This window comes from Triturus cristatus, chromosome 5_2 (assembly GCF_964204655.1).
Source record: "Triturus cristatus chromosome 5_2, aTriCri1.1, whole genome shotgun sequence".
Taxonomy (NCBI): domain Eukaryota; kingdom Metazoa; phylum Chordata; class Amphibia; order Caudata; family Salamandridae; genus Triturus; species Triturus cristatus.
In genome coordinates this window covers 90,799,216-90,817,729 of record NC_140588.1, presented here as the reverse complement: position 1 = coordinate 90,817,729, position 18,514 = coordinate 90,799,216, and the positions used below count along the sequence as shown (strand labels likewise).

The 18,514-nt window shown below is 44.7% G+C and overlaps 1 protein-coding gene across 1 annotated transcript in view; it reads right to left on the bottom strand.

The window, feature by feature from the left end:
* The window catches only part of CDH12 (cadherin 12), a 2,012,840-nt gene that overhangs the window by 158,131 nt on the left and 1,836,195 nt on the right, over nucleotides 1-18,514 (bottom strand). The gene's annotated exons all lie outside the window — the stretch shown is intronic.

Genomic DNA, 18,514 nt, shown 5'->3' with positions numbered 1-18,514 from the left:
CACCTCCTACCAATAACTGAAAAATTGATGGTATCGCCGCCTGTCTGAGGGTTGGACCCCCCGGATGGAGTAGAATAGCCATGTCTGTGAGGAGACATGCAAGATGGTAGCTCTTAATATCTGGGAGTCCCAACCCACCTCTATCTTGTGGTAATGACATATATCTATTTGACCGCCGTATTTTGCCGTATTGCCATAAACATTTCATAAAAATGGCCTCAATCTTCCTAATAATTTTCTCATCAATTTTAAATGGGATTGACCTTAATTTGTAAGGCACCTTAGGAAACATTGTCATTTTTATAACGTTAGCCCTCCCTATCAGTGACAGCTGTAATGAGTCCATTCTTTTTAGGTCTGTTTCTATAGATTTCAAAAGAGACGAGTAATCATCGTCAATTATTTTACCTGGTTCTGCATTTATTGTTATACCCAGGTAAGCTACAGATCCTACATATCTTCCATCCACCTTGGCTATTTTTTTTTAACATAATACCTGAGTTTTATCAACATTTAGTCGGTAGCCAGACACATCTCCAAACTGACCGGTTATGTTAACTACCTCCCTCATAGCTAGCTCTGGATCTTTTGTAATGACTGCTAAATCATCCGCATAAGCGAGAATTTTAGTATGAAACCCATTTAATATTACTGGTTTAATAATCGCACTATTCATTAATTGTGTAATTAAAGGATCTATGTAGAGCGCGAACAAGATTGGAGAGCATGGGCAGCCCTGTCTCGTACCCCTTGTTATATTGATCCTATCTGATCTTTCCCCCATTGATTGAATTCTAGCCATAGGTGATGAATACATAGCCTGAATAGCTTGACAAAATCTAGGGCCAAATCCACTTGCCTCAATAACCTTCCATAGAAGACTCCATCTAACGCGATCAAATGCCTTCTCTGCATCGAGGAGGATCATTGCGACCCTCTCCCCCTAGCAGCACCGATGTCAAATAAGGTAATAGCTCTCCTAATATGGTTTGTGGTTCCTCTTCCTGGGATAAATCCATGCTGCCAGGGGGAGACCAAGGACGCAATAATCCTTCCCATACGAGTGGCCATGATTTTGGCATATAGCTTGTTATTACTGTTAATCAATGATATTGGTCTGTAGGAGCCCGGGTTGGTCTTTGGTTTCCCTTTTTTGTGAAAGATTACTATATTGGTTTCTTGCCAAGACTCAGGTATTATTCCGGTATTCATAACACCATTGAATAGATCTAAGAGCAGTGGTGTTGTTTCCTCCCTTAGACTTTTATATAGCTCTAACGGTATGGCATCTGGGCCCGCCGCCTTTCCGCTTGCAAGATCTTGCAGAGCTTCCAATACCTCCGTCAATGTAATATCTTGTTCCAGTAATTCGATCTGGCCTAATTTTAGCTTACTACCCATGTCTAACCATCTTATATTTGGGTACCCTCCAACCGCTTCCTCCTGATATAGTTCTTGGTAAAATTTCCTAAACCCCTCCAAAATTTCACCAGGCTTGTCGTATATTTGGCCCTGATATTCAATTTGTGTCACAATGTTTTTACTTGCAACCTGCCTGATTCGCAAGGCAAGAGCTCTACCTGCTTGCTCACCAGTTTCATAAAGGCATGATCTCTGTGCCTAGTAGTATGCTGCCGCCTTTCTTGCTAATTGTTTCTGGATCTCAGCTTTTAAGGAGTTTACTTTATGTAGGCTCTCAACAGATTGATCACCTGTAATTAAATCTTGTCTATGTTGTGTCTCTGCCTCACTCAATTTTCCCATCAATGCTTCCCTTTCCCTATTAACCTTTTTCCATACGTTGGTGGTATAGCTTATGGTCTCTCCTCTTATTCCTGCCTTGAAGCTATCCCACACCACTCCCCTTGATGCACTATACCTATTAGCGTCAAAAAAGAACTGGGACCATATTTTCATATGAGTGATGTAGTCGACATCCGCTAATAATTTTTTATCAAATGTCCAAGGTCTAGGAACCTTGTATGATCTATTGATGACCATATTTAAGACTAGGGGGTTGTGATCTGACATGATTTTGGGAAGCTTGTTTATTTGAACACTCTTAAGTAAGGTAGTCGAGATCATAAAATAATCCAATTTCGAATATTTATTAAAAGGATGTGAATAATAAGTAAACCCTGGATCTCCGGTCAGTAAATTTCCCCAGACATCGTATAAGCCATGTGACTGCCTCATTGACATGATTTCTCTAAACACCCTTGGCTTCCTGCCTATGTATGCACTACCACCCGTAAAATTCGCAGAGATGTTAAAGTCTCCACATAGTACTATGTTGGTATGCCAATCAATTAATTCATTTTCAATGTGGCTAAAAACTTGTGGCTCGTCTGTGTTGGATCCATATACTGTACAAATAGTGAAACCTAAATTCATTTCGCATATTGCCCATCTTCCTAGTGAGTCCGCCTTACACCTTTTGGCCCCCCCCTAACCCCACTTTGCCAATTATGGCCACACCTCTTATCATAGAAGTCTGGGATGTACATGACAACAATTCATAGCCTTTAAAATTCAACCAGTGTTTTTTGCTCCAAGGTAAGTGGGTCTCTTGTAGACATATTAAATCTAAGTGTATCATATTTAAATATTGTTCAAGCTTCCCCCTCTTTTTCCAATCATTTAATCCTCCTATGTTAAGAGATCCAATCCTTAGCTTCGGCATAGCCAATTTTTAAATACTTCCATAACATCAACCTGTCCGGATACCTGAATTCATATTAAGAACCCATCCTTTGTTTCAAATTTCCTCCTTCATTCGAAATCCCTTTAACAGTACGAACTCTCTTCGGTTTTTTATTTTCTCCCCCCAGATCCACCACCCAACCCCCTTTCCCCCCCTCCCTTCACCCCCCTCTTACCACCCCCCCTCCTGCCACCCTTTGAGGCATCCTGGGTTTAGACTCACCCAGCTGTTGATGGCCGTGTGTTTCACACGCCTGGACCTGCTACCTGGCCTGATACTATATGATCATACTGAGTGTCAACCTTATATCAAATAATAGTAGTTAATAGTTTGTCGGCACTAAATGTCTTCTTCTGTTCAGTTACCATTGTTTTGTTTCATTCTTGCTTCAACCTCCTTAAGATAGACCTCCGCCTGAATCTCACTTGTGAAGCTCCTCGTTGTGCCTTTATATGTTATTTTTGCAGGTAGACCGTTGCTCCAAGCTTTTCGAAAGGGGCAAACAGCTGTCGCATTCGCCATCGTCTTTCAACTGTTGCGTGTGCAAAATCTGGTCTTACAAAAAACTTAAAGCCCCTATGTTCTCTTTGAGCCGTTGGCCTAGCCAAGTCATATATAGTGTCACGTACCAAAAAGTTTCCAAAGTTGACTAGGAAAGCTCTCGGATATTTTAGAGATTTCTCTGACCGTTTTGGTAATGTTAGTGGAAAGCGATGTGCTCGGCATACTTCTTTATCCATTTCCCAGGAGTTGAGTTCCGGGAAAGAAGATTTTAGTAAATTGATCATGAAGTTTCTTGGATCACTCCCCTCCGAGCCCTCGGGAATCCCAAGAAATCGAAGATTATTCCTTCTTGTTCTATTTTCTTGGTCTTCAACCTTTGTCATTAGGTCTTTGATTATACCCTCGTGCTCCTTTGCTTGGAGTTGTAATCTGCCAACGTCTGATTACAGGTTTTCTGCACGAACTTCTACCGAACACATTCTATCAGAGATTTCCTGACATGTATTTCCAACTTTATTGATAGCTCCTTCCAATTTTTGAATAGCGACATGGTTTCTTTGGCTATCTTTCTTTACATCTTGATGAAAAATTTTAATTGATTCGAAGACTTCACTCAGTGTAGGTTCTCTATGCTTCAGCTGCTCATCGTCATCCGGGTTGTCAAAAATATTCTTATTTCTTTCAGATTCTGCGTTTGTTTTACGATGAGGACTTTTGCGTGAGAGTTTGGTTCTCACTGTTGTTTGTTCTGGATTGCTCCCAGGATCTGTCGTTTCATCCTGAATTATATTTGGGTGCCTTTTATGTTTGCTTCTTTTTCTCCCCATTTTCTTTGTTGATATATAATCATATAGTAGAGCATTTTTAGTTCCAATTTCTGTCGGTAAAAGTACTTTTTTGTCCAGTTCCTCCTGTCTGGGATTCTCGCCAAGATCAGTCTCTTCACTGGATTTGCTGAATTCACTAGAGATTGATATTCCTGTCTCATAGATCTCCGATTCAGAGCCATTGGAAACTTCTGCTGAAGCGTACCCCTTCGTAGCTCGGTTTATATTTGATAGTTCTACTGAAGTGCTGCCTTTCACTTTCCACATATTTTCTTGTTCTAGATGTTCTACCGGGACTAAAACCTCATCTACAGCAGTTATGGTCCTTTTTTGTAATCCTTGTTGATCCATTGTGATTGATGCAGTTTCATTATATGGGCCGTTCTGCTGTCTTTCTTTAATTGCGGGGCTGAATGTATTTGAAATTCTGGGTTGGGAGCCTGTTGAATGCCCAGTTATATTAGCCACAGCTTTTACATTTTTGATCGTCTGTAGTCTTTTGGCCTTTTTCTCCAATAGGTCAAGATTCTCTCTACTTGCCAGTTCCTTTTCCTTTTCTATTTCTTTTACTCTCTGTTTTTCCTTGGCTTTCTTTTTTAATTTCTCAGCTTCCTTATTCCGTTTCTGTTCAATCTGTCCATTCTCGATGTTTCTATCTCTTCCATCAGACTTGATATCTCTTATTTTGCCATCAGCATTATTTTTGTCGTTATTTTCCATTGCTTTGTAGCCCCTGGTTTCGGGTCGTCTTTGTATTTCTTTTATCTTCTGAGATCCTTGTAAATTAAGGATCTCTTTGGTATTTCCTCTGTCCCGGTCCTCTAAGTTCTCTTCTCTTTCATAATTTTCTTGTATTTCCAGTTTTTCTTGATCAGCCTCACCTCCTTGAACCTGGGCCTGGGCCTTTGCTTTAGCTTTTGTATCGGTTGTTGTATCATTCTTTATCCCAGTCTGATTCTGTTTTTGAGTTTGAGTTTCGTCTTGCGGAACAAAGTCACTGGTTCTATCATTGTTTTTCTCTTTATCTTTTTCCATATCTTTCTCCATGATTGTGTTCAAAGTTTGTATGGTAATTTCCGTTATATTTACTAACAGTACTGCGTTACCTCTGGCCCCCGGTCCTCCGCCTTTAAATCTTGTAGTTGATTTAAGTAAACTTGGGAATCCAGCATACGCTCTTTTCCCCCAGAGAATCTTAATGTCTAGGTCTGTGTTTTTCCCCAATCGTAGGTCTGAATAGATCAACTGAGAGTTTTGGCCAACCACCAGAGAGCCCATACGTGGTTCAACTCCTTTTGCTCCTTTCACTCCTGGTATATTATTGCTGTTGTATTGTATATATTTATTTTTGTCTCTCTCTCTTTTTTTTTTTTAATTTTCCTTACTTTCCCTTGTTTTTTCCCATTTTCTGTTCCACTATTATTTGTCCAAATTTTTTTTTTTTCAATTTCCAATTTTTCTGCCCTTTTAGTATTATACTATACTGTGCAGTGTTCTGTGCTCCCCTTTTTTTTTTTTTCCTCTGTTATTCTTGGCCCCCCCAGGCATTCTGGGTTAAAGGCGTCGTCTCCTTGACAACGACGCGATCTCCCGCCTACATATCCCCCGCAGTCGTGTCTGCAGATGACAGATGATGTCAGTCAGCAGCAGCAGCAGCAAGCGGTAAGTGGAGCGGAGCACGGGAGTTGGCGGAGAGGCAGAGAGGCAGAGAGGCAGAGAGGCAGAGAGGCAAAAGCAATTAACACAAATCACGAAGAAGAAGCTTCACTACAGATCAAAATGGAAGGGAGAGCAAATCAACGCTGAGCGGAAGAGCAGAAGAGCAGGTAGAGATCCCTTATATCATTTGATTTTCTTTTCTAACTATTTCTCCCCCCCAGCTTGCATCACATCCCGGCTTCGCATCGCATCTTCGCTCCTCGCTCCTCGCTTTTCCGTTATGGAGCCATGCGTAGCCATGCGTAGCCATGCGTAGCAAGCAAACTCTGCTAGCGCTACGGCACCGAGACAGTAAGTCCAGGGATCCGGGGGTAGCCGGTAAGTTATAGCCGACAGTAAGAAAGTTAGAAAATTTTTACCGCACAAGCCGCGTGATCGCGTCTTTTTTTTTTTTTTCCCCTTACGTGGCAGGCCTCAACTTCTTTTCCCAGAGCAGAAAGTCTATTGCACAAAGCTCATGTTGCAACAGTTACTGCCGCAATCAAACACGTAGAAGAGTGCCGCAAAAGCAATGGTGTCCGCTTACATTTCACTTTTCACTTTTCTTGCCGCACCACAGTCCTCCTGGCAAACACTGAGCGTAATCACCATCTGAAGAGTCTTAGGGTCCGGCGGTTGAAGTTAGAGTCGACGATAGAAGATTAAAGACTAAAATTTGAGGTTGACAACCAGCGTAGTACTATGTTAGGCATCTTACAAGGTCCCAGGTCTCAGGAGCAGGCTCTGCAGCGACCTCTCACGCAGACGCCATCTTGCCTCAAAATAACTTTTTTTGTAACTTGATTAAAGTAGTGAACTGGATTGCATAAAAAGTTTTCTGCAAGGAGACATTTTCTGCCTGAACCAGTCTCCTGCCAGTTTATCACACATCTTTTATGCGAGGTGCAGACTTGCTTAAAGTAATCACATGTAATATAAGCAAGCTATATTTTGCTATGAAAGAAGAATTTCACGAAATCTTGTTGGAAAAGTAACTTAATTTCAGTTCAAGACGATATCCACTCTCTGCTTCCCCTGCACGATCCTGGGCTGGTGGCACAATATTGTAATGTGTGGGGAGCGTTGTGGCATCAAGGTGGAAGCATACCAACCACTGTGTGTGTTAAAGTAACAACAAGTGGTTCTGGCAGACAGATGGCCCTTCTTTTTTTATTTTAATTATTTGTTTGTTATTTATATGACTGTAATGTTCACAATCACTGAGGGAAGTCATTGGTACAGTAATACTTCACGGGCATTAGAGAGTTGCATGTGTTGGTAGGGTTACTCTAACTGCTGAAGGCAAACATTTGGATAGATGCTGTAATGAAAAGCAACATCATGTCCAATATCTTCATTGTTTCTCTTTATTTTTGTGCCTGTCAGAAGCTACGTCACATAGTTCCCAAACCAGAAAATCCCCCAAGAACATATTGGCAGAAGTCACTGCATGGTGTGGAGGAGCGATAACTATCCGAGAATCCTCTCTGCGATTAACAAAGTATAAATGATAACCAATTTAAAATTGAGATGCACTAGACACTGACTGGCTGGGGGCATCCGCCCAACTGCCTGGGCTGCAGGTAGACTATCATCTCTTAGACTTGCACCTGCATACACCTTTTTGCTATTATTCATCCTGAATTTATAGCCACCATGCTGACCACGTCTTCTTGGCTACCACTGAGTCTGAAGGATCTGGTGAAGTTTTACTGGCCCGATTTCCTGCACCTTCTGTCCTTGTGGAACCCACCAGCCATCCAAAATAGAAATGAGACACCAAAAGTCGCTCCTTCTTCTACCTAGCAGCAAAGACTTGGAATGAGCTGCCCTTTCATCTACAGACCTCCCCATCTCTTTCAGAGTTCCAAAAGACCCTGACGACCTGGCTATTCAGCCAATCAACTGGACCCTGTCAGCACCTGGATACCCTCATGGGCATCAAGAAGTGTGCATCAAATCTACTTAATGATTGGTCGATTGATTGAATGAAAGCATTAGGAGCCTGTGCTAGCCCTCACTAAATGACCAGAGGTAGACTAATGAAGAACAACTTATGATGAACGTCTTTGAACTTCTGATCAGAGACAGAGGCAGGCTCCTGAGAGATCAACTGCTGGAAAGGTTTTTGACACTGCTTTGCAAGCACACTCCTCTCTGAACCACCTTTCCTTCAGTGGCATATCGAAACTTGGGGTCCCCTGCAAAGTACATGCAGGGGCCCCCCACGCTCTGGACCCAGTCTGGATCTCTCAGGTCAAGGACCTGCCAGGGCCAGAGGGGGCCCCTGGAGCTTGCCCCCTGCGCATCGCGGTGGCTTTTGTCACGCCCCTGTGGGCAAATCATCATCAGCTGTTCCTCTCTGAAAGGAGGGCTTTATATCTTTTTCATTGTATGCAGAGGGCACACTCAGTACTATTGACAAATACTTGCACATAAATGTATGAATCTAAGCTTAGCTGCCTGTGTAATGTGTGACAACTTCAGCGAGTTTTGTCTTTTTAGCAAGTGTAAGTGCTGAACTTACAGCTGTATTGTGAACAGTGAGATTTCATATCCCAGAATTCAAAGTGGTGTTACCTATGAAGGCGTTACAGAAGACCTAGCCACTTTATTCGATTTAGCATGAGTCAGCCACTTGGACTAGCAACCCCATGCTGATAAAGGAAAGAGAGAAAGATGGCAAACGAGGATGGCAAAATAATAATTCACAATAGAACATAGAGCCTAGAGTATAGGTTTGACTGCTGGGCTGCAACCTCTGAGTATTTTCAGAGGAGAAGGATTTCTCACTCACTTTGAAAAATGTACTGCATTCTAAGAGAAGAAAAGTCAAGGTTACAAATCTCTACATTGAGTGAACAGGCATCCTCGAAAATATCTCACTATCCAAGTAAGTCATGTACATGGGCCTAAAATTAGAGTGTCCGCTTTTATTGTAACCAATAAAATGCACATATAATAAAAATAGAGGGCCTCATTTATGAAAAGTGATGCATCGTTGTGTGAAAAAAGCGATGCGTCACTTTTCATTGCGCCCTCCTTGAAACATGCTGGATGCGTCATATTTACAGTATGATGCATCATGTCACAAGGAGTTACAGATACGTCAGTATTTCTGACGTATCTGTAGGCGTAAAATTACGCATTGCTGGAGTGTGTCACAAAAGAGACGCAACTTCAGCAATGGGTCATTTCACATGGGCAAGTACCATTTCAAAGGTGCCTGCATCAGTCTTACGCCTGCTGTGAGGCAGGCGTAAGATTTTGATGCATTTGTATCCTAGTAGTAGCACAGTGAAATCTCATAGATTTCACTGCGTCACTTCTACGGGGCTTACTTGCGTTGGAACGCTCAACCTTAAATACATTATACCTGGTGCAGGTATAATGTGGTGCAGGGGTTTACAGAGTGACACATCTACCTAGATGCGTCACTTTGTAATATAACACAAAATGGTGCATTTATTACGCTGCTGTTACTTCACAAAAAGTGACGTACCGGCGGTGCAAAAGTGACGCAAGGGCTCATAAATAAGCCCCATAACCTTGTGGCACCCATAACCAATACATCTCTTGCAGGGCTGGCTTAAGTGCTTTTGGCACCCGGTGTGACTATCTTTGTTGGCGCCCCCCCAATGTCCCCCTCTCCACGGATTCACTCACTACCTCCCTCCCACAGCTGGGCCAGATTGGCTACAGGGCGTTTTGGTGGGCTGGCAGGGTGGTGTCCTTTTTTACTGCCATGGGGCCATTTTTGTTGCTAGGGACCTGCTGGTGACATTTTTACTTGCAGCACTTATAAATAATGCACAAGCAAGTGGTTTTAAAGTGTGCTTATTGCTTACTTTAAAGCCATTTGTTTTAGCATAGTTTATGAAGAAGCACTGCAAGTTGGTACATGGCCGCCATGTCCTCAGCAACAAAACCGCTGTCCACGTTCAGTGAAACTGGATCCTACCCTGCCAGCCAATCGAAATACCTGCTGCTCGGTCAGCCAGTCTGGTCCGGCTCAATAGTTTCCTTCAACTCGCCATAGCCCCTCTCTTACAGATATTTCATTTGTTGTACAGCACTACTCATACCATTGTAGGGTGTCAGAGAACTTTTCACCACACATAAATTATACAGCGACAATGAATCCTACAAGTGTGTAAATCATTGTATAGGGTATGTTAAATATGACAAAGAGGACTACAAGGTGAGGAGTCACATGTCACCCATACTGGTAGGCAGTAAAGTTTAAGAGTGCTTGGTCTGGAGAAGGAGAAACTCAGGATTTAAAACCTAACACAGGGGTTCGGTATGACTTTACTAAAACAGATTTCTTGCTATCCAAACTCTTTTTAGCAACATTAGCCTTCAGCTATTTGATAAAATGCAAAAAGAACAATTAATGGACAGAATGCAGAACAATGTCGTACATTCACCCCAGTAGAGAGGTCTGGGCCTAAATCCATAGTTTCTTTGCTCCCCATGCCATTCCAGTTTGAACTCAGCCATACGCAAATCAGTCTTGACCCTGTGCCCAATGGGAACAGTCTAGCCAAACTGCCAGGCCAGGTCGTCCCTGGACTGGAAACAAGCATCCTAGGACTGGTTTCGGGGTTTTACCAGCCAGGATACCTTGACGCCAGTGGTATGGAGAGCATGGGACCAACATCTGGGTTTGAGATTTCTGGTTGGCTAAGGCTAACGCCAAAGCCAGGCAGAAACCACCACTCTAGTCAGGGCAAGCAAGTTACACGCCCAAGATAACCCCTGCTCACCCCCTTGGTAGCTTTGCACAAGCAGTCAGGCTTATCCCGGAAGCAATGTGTAAAGGGTTTGCGCACGCACACAGCAACAACACCCCAGGCACACCACAAAACGAACTCCACACAAGGTTGTATATAAAAATAGCCTTTGTATTATAATAAACACATTAGATCATAATCACATAATATACACTGTGCCAACTGGCACTGGGCAGTATCTACAGGGGATTATATACACCTGACAGGGCCAATTGGGCCACTGTCAGAACAATCACAAAGGGAAATTAGCAAATGTAGAACATATACTAACTGTAGCATAAATTATAGATGTAGAACACAACCAGTAATTATTGGTAAAAGTTAGGAACATACTACGCAATCATAATCACATTAGGCCTAGAACACAGTATGCAGTATGCAATCACTGTAGGCATAAACACCTGAGATCTAAAAACCATTAGCATAACGCATTACGCACTTAGCATCACAAGCATAAATACATTAAGTAATACCTGAAAGCATGAGCATGAGCACGCCCACGCCCAAGATAACGCCCAAGATAACCCCTGCTCACCCCCTTGGTAGCTTTGCACAAGCAGTCAGGCTTATCCCGGAAGCAATGTGTAAAGGGTTTGCGCACGCACACAGCAACAACACCCCAGGCACACCACAAAACGAACTCCACACAAGGTTGTATATAAAAATAGCCTTTGTATTATAATAAACACATTAGATCATAATCACATAATATACACTGTGCCAACTGGCACTGGGCAGTATCTACAGGGGATTATATACACCTGACAGGGCCAATTGGGCCACTGTCAGAACAATCACAAAGGGAAATTAGCAAATGTAGAACATATACTAACGGTAGCATAAATTATAGATGTAGAACACAACCAGTAACTATTGGTAAAAGTTAGGAACACACAACGCAATCATAATCACATTAGGCCTAGAACACAGTATGCAGTATGCAATCACTGTAGGCATAAACACCTGAGATCTAAAAACCATGAGCATAACGCATTACGCACTTAGCATCACAAGCATAAATACATTAGGTAATACCTGAAAGCATGAGCATGAGCACCAGTCGATATAGGACATATAATCAATGTGGAACACTACCAGTGATTACTGGCAGACACTGGACTCAGTAGTAGAACCTGCAACATAAAACATATTATGCCAGCAGCATCACATCAGGCGCAAACCACCTTATGCGCCACTTTAGAACTCTGCGCCCTATGTCTTGTAAACTCAGGGCGGGCTGCGATAGCCGCGAAAGCAAAGTGTGCCAAACTCACCTAAACGTGGCAGCTACCCACTAATTGCTGGGCAGCTGTGCAGGCAGAAATGTGGGCACTCACGGTAAGAATGGCGCTGGGCTCGGGGGCCCTGCTCTGGGTCTCACTGGGGCTTCTCTGAAATCATACTGCCCCCTCAGGGAATGGTGCTGGCACCACCTGGCCGTGAGTCCCCCACTGGGACTCTTGAAAACAAAATGCGCCCCCAAGTTGCAGTTGCCCGCTACGGCGGTGCAACTGAAGACCAGCAAAGTACTGACACGTTGTATTCCCCTCCGGGACTCAGAAATCAACAAAAGAACTGCCAAGACGTTGCAGCGGCCCGCAACTGCGGTGCCACTGTGACGCCCCCAAGCACGCTGGCACCACTGTGCCCTGAGAAGCCCCCCTCCTCTGGGAACAATGATCACTGCACAATGGAGGGGGGGCAAGCACCGAAAATATACCTCGAACCACCCCCTGACAACCAGACCACAGCCCTACTCACCGGGGCTTGCGGGCAGACTCCACACGGAGGCGGAGTAGGCTCCTGGTTCTCCTCTTCACGAAGCAACTTCTCTACCTCGTTCCTTCCCGGCCAGCACCGCAGGTTTCTCTGCTCTTCACCCGGTCCCTCTCCTGGGACCGAGACTTCGGTAAGGAGCCTGCAAGGCTCTGAACGTCCTGGGCTGCCCTGGTCACCGTTGACCGGGCAGCGGCGTCGCACTGTCTCTCTCGTCGTCTCCGGGGACTTTTGGGTGTTTTGCCAGAGCGGGGTAGGCTCCCCCCTGGCTTCTCTGCATGCGCGGGGCTCGCCCGTCACCACGGGAGCCCCTCTCATCACTTCAGGTGGGCTTCCACCGCAACACGCGGGGCTTCCCTTTCCTCCCAGAAGCCCCGCCCCTAGACTGGCACCACCTGGCCTGACTTCCTGTTTTGCCACCCGTTCGTGGCGGCTGGCGGCTCCTTCTCTTGGGCAATGCGGGGTAGGCTCCCGCTTTGAGATAAAGGCAACTGCGAGGTGGGCACCCGCTTTTAAAATCACTTTCCAAAGGCGGCAATAACGCGGGGTGGGCACCCGCTCCTCTCAAAGATGCGCAACGCGGGGTGGGCACCCGCTATGGAGGTACCGATGCGGAGTGGGCAACCGCTCGGTTTTCAAGCAGTACTCAGCGGGGTGGGCTCCCGCTCGAGAAGGGCTCAACTGCATGGGGGATCCCCACGCCGGGGATTCCCTTAAAATGGTCGCAGCTCCGTGCTGAGGCCAACAAATAGAAGCACAGCTCCTCTACAGAAAGGCACCACAATAAGGCGCTCCTCAGGAAAGGAAGAGCAAGCGCTTCTTCCGAATGAAAAATAAAGCGCTCCTTGGCAATGGAATACAAAGCGCTCCTCCAAATAAGGCAAAGTTTTGGGGCACAAGGCTGGGCTCAGGCAGGCCAGCACACAGGGCCCTCCAGCAGGGAGGCAGTCCCTTGTGGCGGTTCCACCTGGAGCCCAGCAGCCCCCAGCATCAGGACCAGCACAGCAGGACACCTTCATGGGGTCACAGCCCCTTCTCTTATACACAGATTTCCTTTGTCACAAAGGTGCAGGGCAAGGGGGAAACCAGATGCAACTGGTTTGGGGGAGCTTTGGAGCACTTTGTTTTGCTCAGCTCCTCTCTCAGACGCACCACAGGGGGTGGAGCCAGCATTATGGAGGGAGGGCACAGTCCTATTCAGGTCCCAGGTGCAACTCCTCCCTCCCATCTAGATGTAGATCTCTCTATTCACCACTGGGCTGACTAACCCTGGCTCCTGGAATTCCCCACACCATCGAGCACCTGTCAATCACAAGCCAGACATGCACTCCACATCAGACAGGCAGGTACACAGCACACAGAAATGCCAACTTCTAAAAGTGGCACTTCTCCACTAGTCACAATAAATCTGCGCACACCATTGCGCAGCATTTATTCTCGTGAGTTCGCACATACTAAACTCAGCCCTGCACTCCTCTCACACCAAGAATTACTATGGACACACATATCCCCCATGCATTCCTATGGGAGGCCAGGCCAGTCTCACTAAATGTAATACAGAGCGCACGCACTTTACATTGGGACACAGTGCTAAAGTGCCTAGAGGCCTAAAACCACTAACACTACATAGGGAAAAAGGCCAGGATAAATGCAAAAAGTTTAGGGGTGAACCTGCCAAAAGGGCCAGGTCCATCACCCGTCCCACTCGGGGTGACAAATGCAAAAAGGACAATTGATGGCCAAAATGCAAAACAATGTCATACATTCACCCCAGTGCAGAGATCTGGGCCTAAATCCATTGTTCTTTTGCTCCCCATGCCATTCCAGTTTGGACCCAGCCATATGCAAATTAGGCTTGACCATGTGCCCACTTTGCCACTGGATTCAAGCTATCCTGGCTGATATGTCGTGTTACCCCAAAACTCGTTACAGGATGCTTGTTTCCGGTCCAAGGAGGACCTGGCTTGGCTGTTCTGGCTGGACTGTTCACATGAGGAACAGAGTCAAGACTGATTTGCATATGGCTGGGTCTGAACTGGGGTGGGGAAATGAGCTAAAAATTGATGATGGATTCAACCAAGATCTGTAACTAGGAGTGATTGTCTGAAAATTTTCAGCTCTCCATCCATCATCTACTTGTGTTTTCTTTGTTCCGCTATTTGATGATAGTACATAGCTCACTGTGCTATATTAGGATTGTAGTTCAAGATCTGCAAGTAACAAAAGGATGTCTCTGAAGGAAGCAGTAACCAATTGAGCTAACTTCATAAAATGCAATTCAATGATCTACATGGTACACATGCTTTTCAGCATGCAAATGGATTAGGATGGAGCTAGTGAGAGTTTCTAATCCCACCCCACCCTACTCTATGATGAGGTGGAGTGATAGACAACCGACCCTAGGCACTTTGGGCTTAAAACTGAAGCACCGAGGTCTGAGGCTACCAATGAAGCTCCCCCTCAGTATGAGGGTAGAGCATCGAGGTGCTTTGCAGGCTGAAAAGGTCACACACACAAGAGCTGTGACATCTTCAGCCTGGCAAAATTCAGCTCAGGCAGCCAGGAGGCTGGGCATTTAGCGCATGTATAGCTCCTGGCTGGCTGATTTGAACAAGAAGAGTTTCTGTCAGGCTGACCTTTGCTCAGCCTGACAGACACTCTCCTTGTCAGAGAAAAAGGTGGGCGACCATGGCCCTTCCACCCATAAAGACGGGCCATGGCTGCGCTACTTAATGATGAGTCAAAAGTGTCATTAGACAAAACTCCAATCTCTCTCCAGCAGGTACATTAATCACCAGAGTTATCTTGACACCTTTATTATTACCTGAAAATTTCTGGACACACAAACTCTGAAAAAGCTACCTTTAGACCCATAAGATATTTAAATACAGTCCTCCCCCCTTGAGTTCGGTGCCTGATGTGGTGGCACCAGCCAGACATCCCTAAAGCCAGCCTCGATCTTACTCAGTACAGTGACAGTTTGCACCCAAGAGAGGAGCTTAATCTACAGGTTGACCACGGAAGTATTTGCATAATTATACCAACTGTAAGTAACTGGTGATCTGTCAAATTTATGTTGGGCTTTCATTCTGCAACGCAGTGCATTCTGGGTAATACTCAGTTAAGTTACCCCGTTCCTAACTTGGGAGATGCAAAGCTTCAACAGTACCTATAAAATAAAAATACTACTTGTGTGACTTTGTATGTATAAAATATGTAAACTTGATATCTATTAAAATATGAGTATTTGTATTTTCATCTTCATTGTACTGGAATTTTAGAACTCCCTGCTTTTTCTTCGTGTTAAGCTTAAATCATGCCTCTCGTATTGGCTATTGCAGTAAGATAATAATAAGCATTCTTTTAAGTACTTCACCACCTTACGTTTCTTTTAGAAAAAAAGCAGGACATTTACTTCCTTAGACTGATTCTTATCTTGGAGTAAATGTCCTGCCTGCGGAAATCACAATGTGAATAATTAACAAACGATTTTCTGCAGGTCAAAAACTGCTAACATCCTCAGATGCACAATATCCACCGAGTTTTTTTTTTTTTTTAAAACAGCGGTGTTATCACAACCTCCATAGGAACCCGCCCCACCCTCTCCCCCCTTGTAGCGACCGGAGTCACTGGACCCTTTAAAAAAATATAAATCAATCCAATGCCCTAGCAGGGCTGCTTGCAGGCTCGCAATACATTCTCAATATCACGGTAAGGTAATGGTTTTATGGCTCGAGTCTCACAGCACATACAGGCCCGCTCCGGGGATATAAATTAAAACTGCCCCTACCGCAGAGAAATGAAGAGAGATTAAGGAGATTAGTGCTTACAACCAACCCATGGCGAGGTGCTAAATAAAGTTTAAACCACACTGCAAAGAGGGACTTGCCTCTGTTGCCAAAGAGCATCCAAGTGGGTGCCTGCGCTCTTGCGCTTCTCTTCGACAGGGGCTGTTACATCCACTGGGGAATGGCAGGCAGAGGGGCACAAAGGAGTGGCCCAGAGGTGTAGATGCAAAAGATTAGGTCACAAGGCGCATTCATGTGCCAGTGAAAGGCTTGTGTGAGGGCGTGAAAGTATTTCGGTTTCAGCCCTGGGAATTCTTTTTGTCTTCAGGCAACAGTCCGAAGGCCTGATTTTATTTTTCAGTGACACAGAGTACAAAAGGCAGGGCGGGAAAAGAGGGGAGGTCGGGGAAGGAGGACAGGGGCAGGCTGTGATGCTGTCAGTGGATTCTGCTCAGCTCCCCACACACAAAAGGGACCCACGCGTCGAAGGGGGGATCATTGTAACAATCTGGTTTCATTACTACACAAAAAGTTGCCCAGGGCGAAGTGCGACAAAGAAGACAAATTGCAACCACTTAGTTAATAGTCACCGGCCGGTTCGGTGGCCGCAGGCACATGCAGGCGGCAGAAGACTGCGGAGAGCAATTTAAATTTGTTCTGGCCTCACAGTCTCAGTGCCCCTGACGTCTCACGAGTAGCTTATACTGCACATGACAATTTCAGCCCAGCCCTGCCCCACCCTAGCTGAAGACCACTAAGCTGCGCGCCGCGCACGACGCACCACGCACCACTTAATTTATTTTGAGGGGAGTAGGGACTGGGAAATAACTTTAAAACTACGCCCTAGTGGACCCTGCTGTCTGTCAATGACTGCACTCTGCGCTTAGGGGGTCCCTGGAGCTGCCCCCCCCCCCCCCCCCGCAACGCGGGGGCCAATTTTACGCACATGCTTTCTTTTGAACGACCCTTTAGTTGCAGTCATTCTGCATCCAGTTGGCCAGCCAGCCATTTGGATCTTGGTAGCTTTGTCTTTCGCAACCCCTGTCCACACATGGTTGTACAATCAATATACACGGATGTTGATGTACGTTTCCTGTTTTCATTTGTACACACATACAGACTCAGGGATACTCTGTTCACAAACCTTTAGGGTTGTGAATCTTAAAAGTTACAAACTTGCTACAAGGTAACAATTTTGCAGGAATATTGTGATCTTCGTTTGTTGTAATTGATTGTATTTCACTAAAACGTAGCTGTTTGTGAATGCTGTGATATAATATTTGCATTTCTGTACCTCAGGGAGTCAAAGATGCTTCCTAAAACCCTAACTGATCAACACATCTTATGCTTTGCGAACCAGTACTAAGGACTCTAAGTGCCCTTCCTTTTGGTGTGGTATGTGGACACTACATGTACATGACTGAAGGACTGATCCTGATACTAGGTTTCCTGCTGATCATTCATTGTGGCCTATATGTTCGTTTTAGTTCTAACTGTGCCAAGAGAGCTGAGCTCCAAGGCAGGTTTGACATGTTCTTAAGGGTATACCAAAGCAAACTGGAGACACCTGTCTTCAGGTGGAGCTTGGGTAGTTCCCGATTCCTGTGACGATGGTGGACAGACTCAAGTCCGCCCTCCATCATAATCGCCCCTTTGCATCTACTCTCCCCTCTCTCACATCTCCCAACCTCAGCTACCTCAAACCCGTTGCATTCACATGTTCCTACTGTCTATTGGACTCTTCTTTTTATAATGTTGCTATGTATCTTTGCTTATGCATTATGTAACTCGGATACTTGTTGCTATTTAGTTTCCATATCTCCTGATTCACCGAATACGCGTAGAAGAAGACAGGTATGGACCACATCTTATTCGTTGCAGTGAAATTTATTGCAGGAAAATTAAATCAGCAACCATAGTGCAAAGACAAGTGTCCAGCCTGACTTGTTTCGACCGCGTTGCCGCGGTCTTGATCACATGACGTGCTATATATATATTTCTTTTTTTTGTATCTTCTGTCTAGGTACCTCATGTTATTGTTTGCCATGCTCACAGTGTAAAGCACTCTGATACCTTCGAATCATGTTTGCGCTATACAAAACTAGTAAATAAATAAATATGGATACCTACAACTGCATACATACTTGTTGTTATTTAAGACTATATTTTGTAATCTGTGCCCATAGTTTTGTGAGGTGCTTACAAGAATGTCGCCTGCATATTTAAAATGTTATCTAATATTAATTTTTAAAAAGTCAGTGTTAATAGGTTATTGAAAAAAACACTTCTCAGAGCACACAATGCTGTGAGAGTGACATTAAACTGTAGCCGGGAGAATAATAAAAATATTGCTCGTCAGAGAGGTCTCTTTTTTATGATGAGAGGTACCAGAGCAGTTTTAATAATGGATGACATACCGCA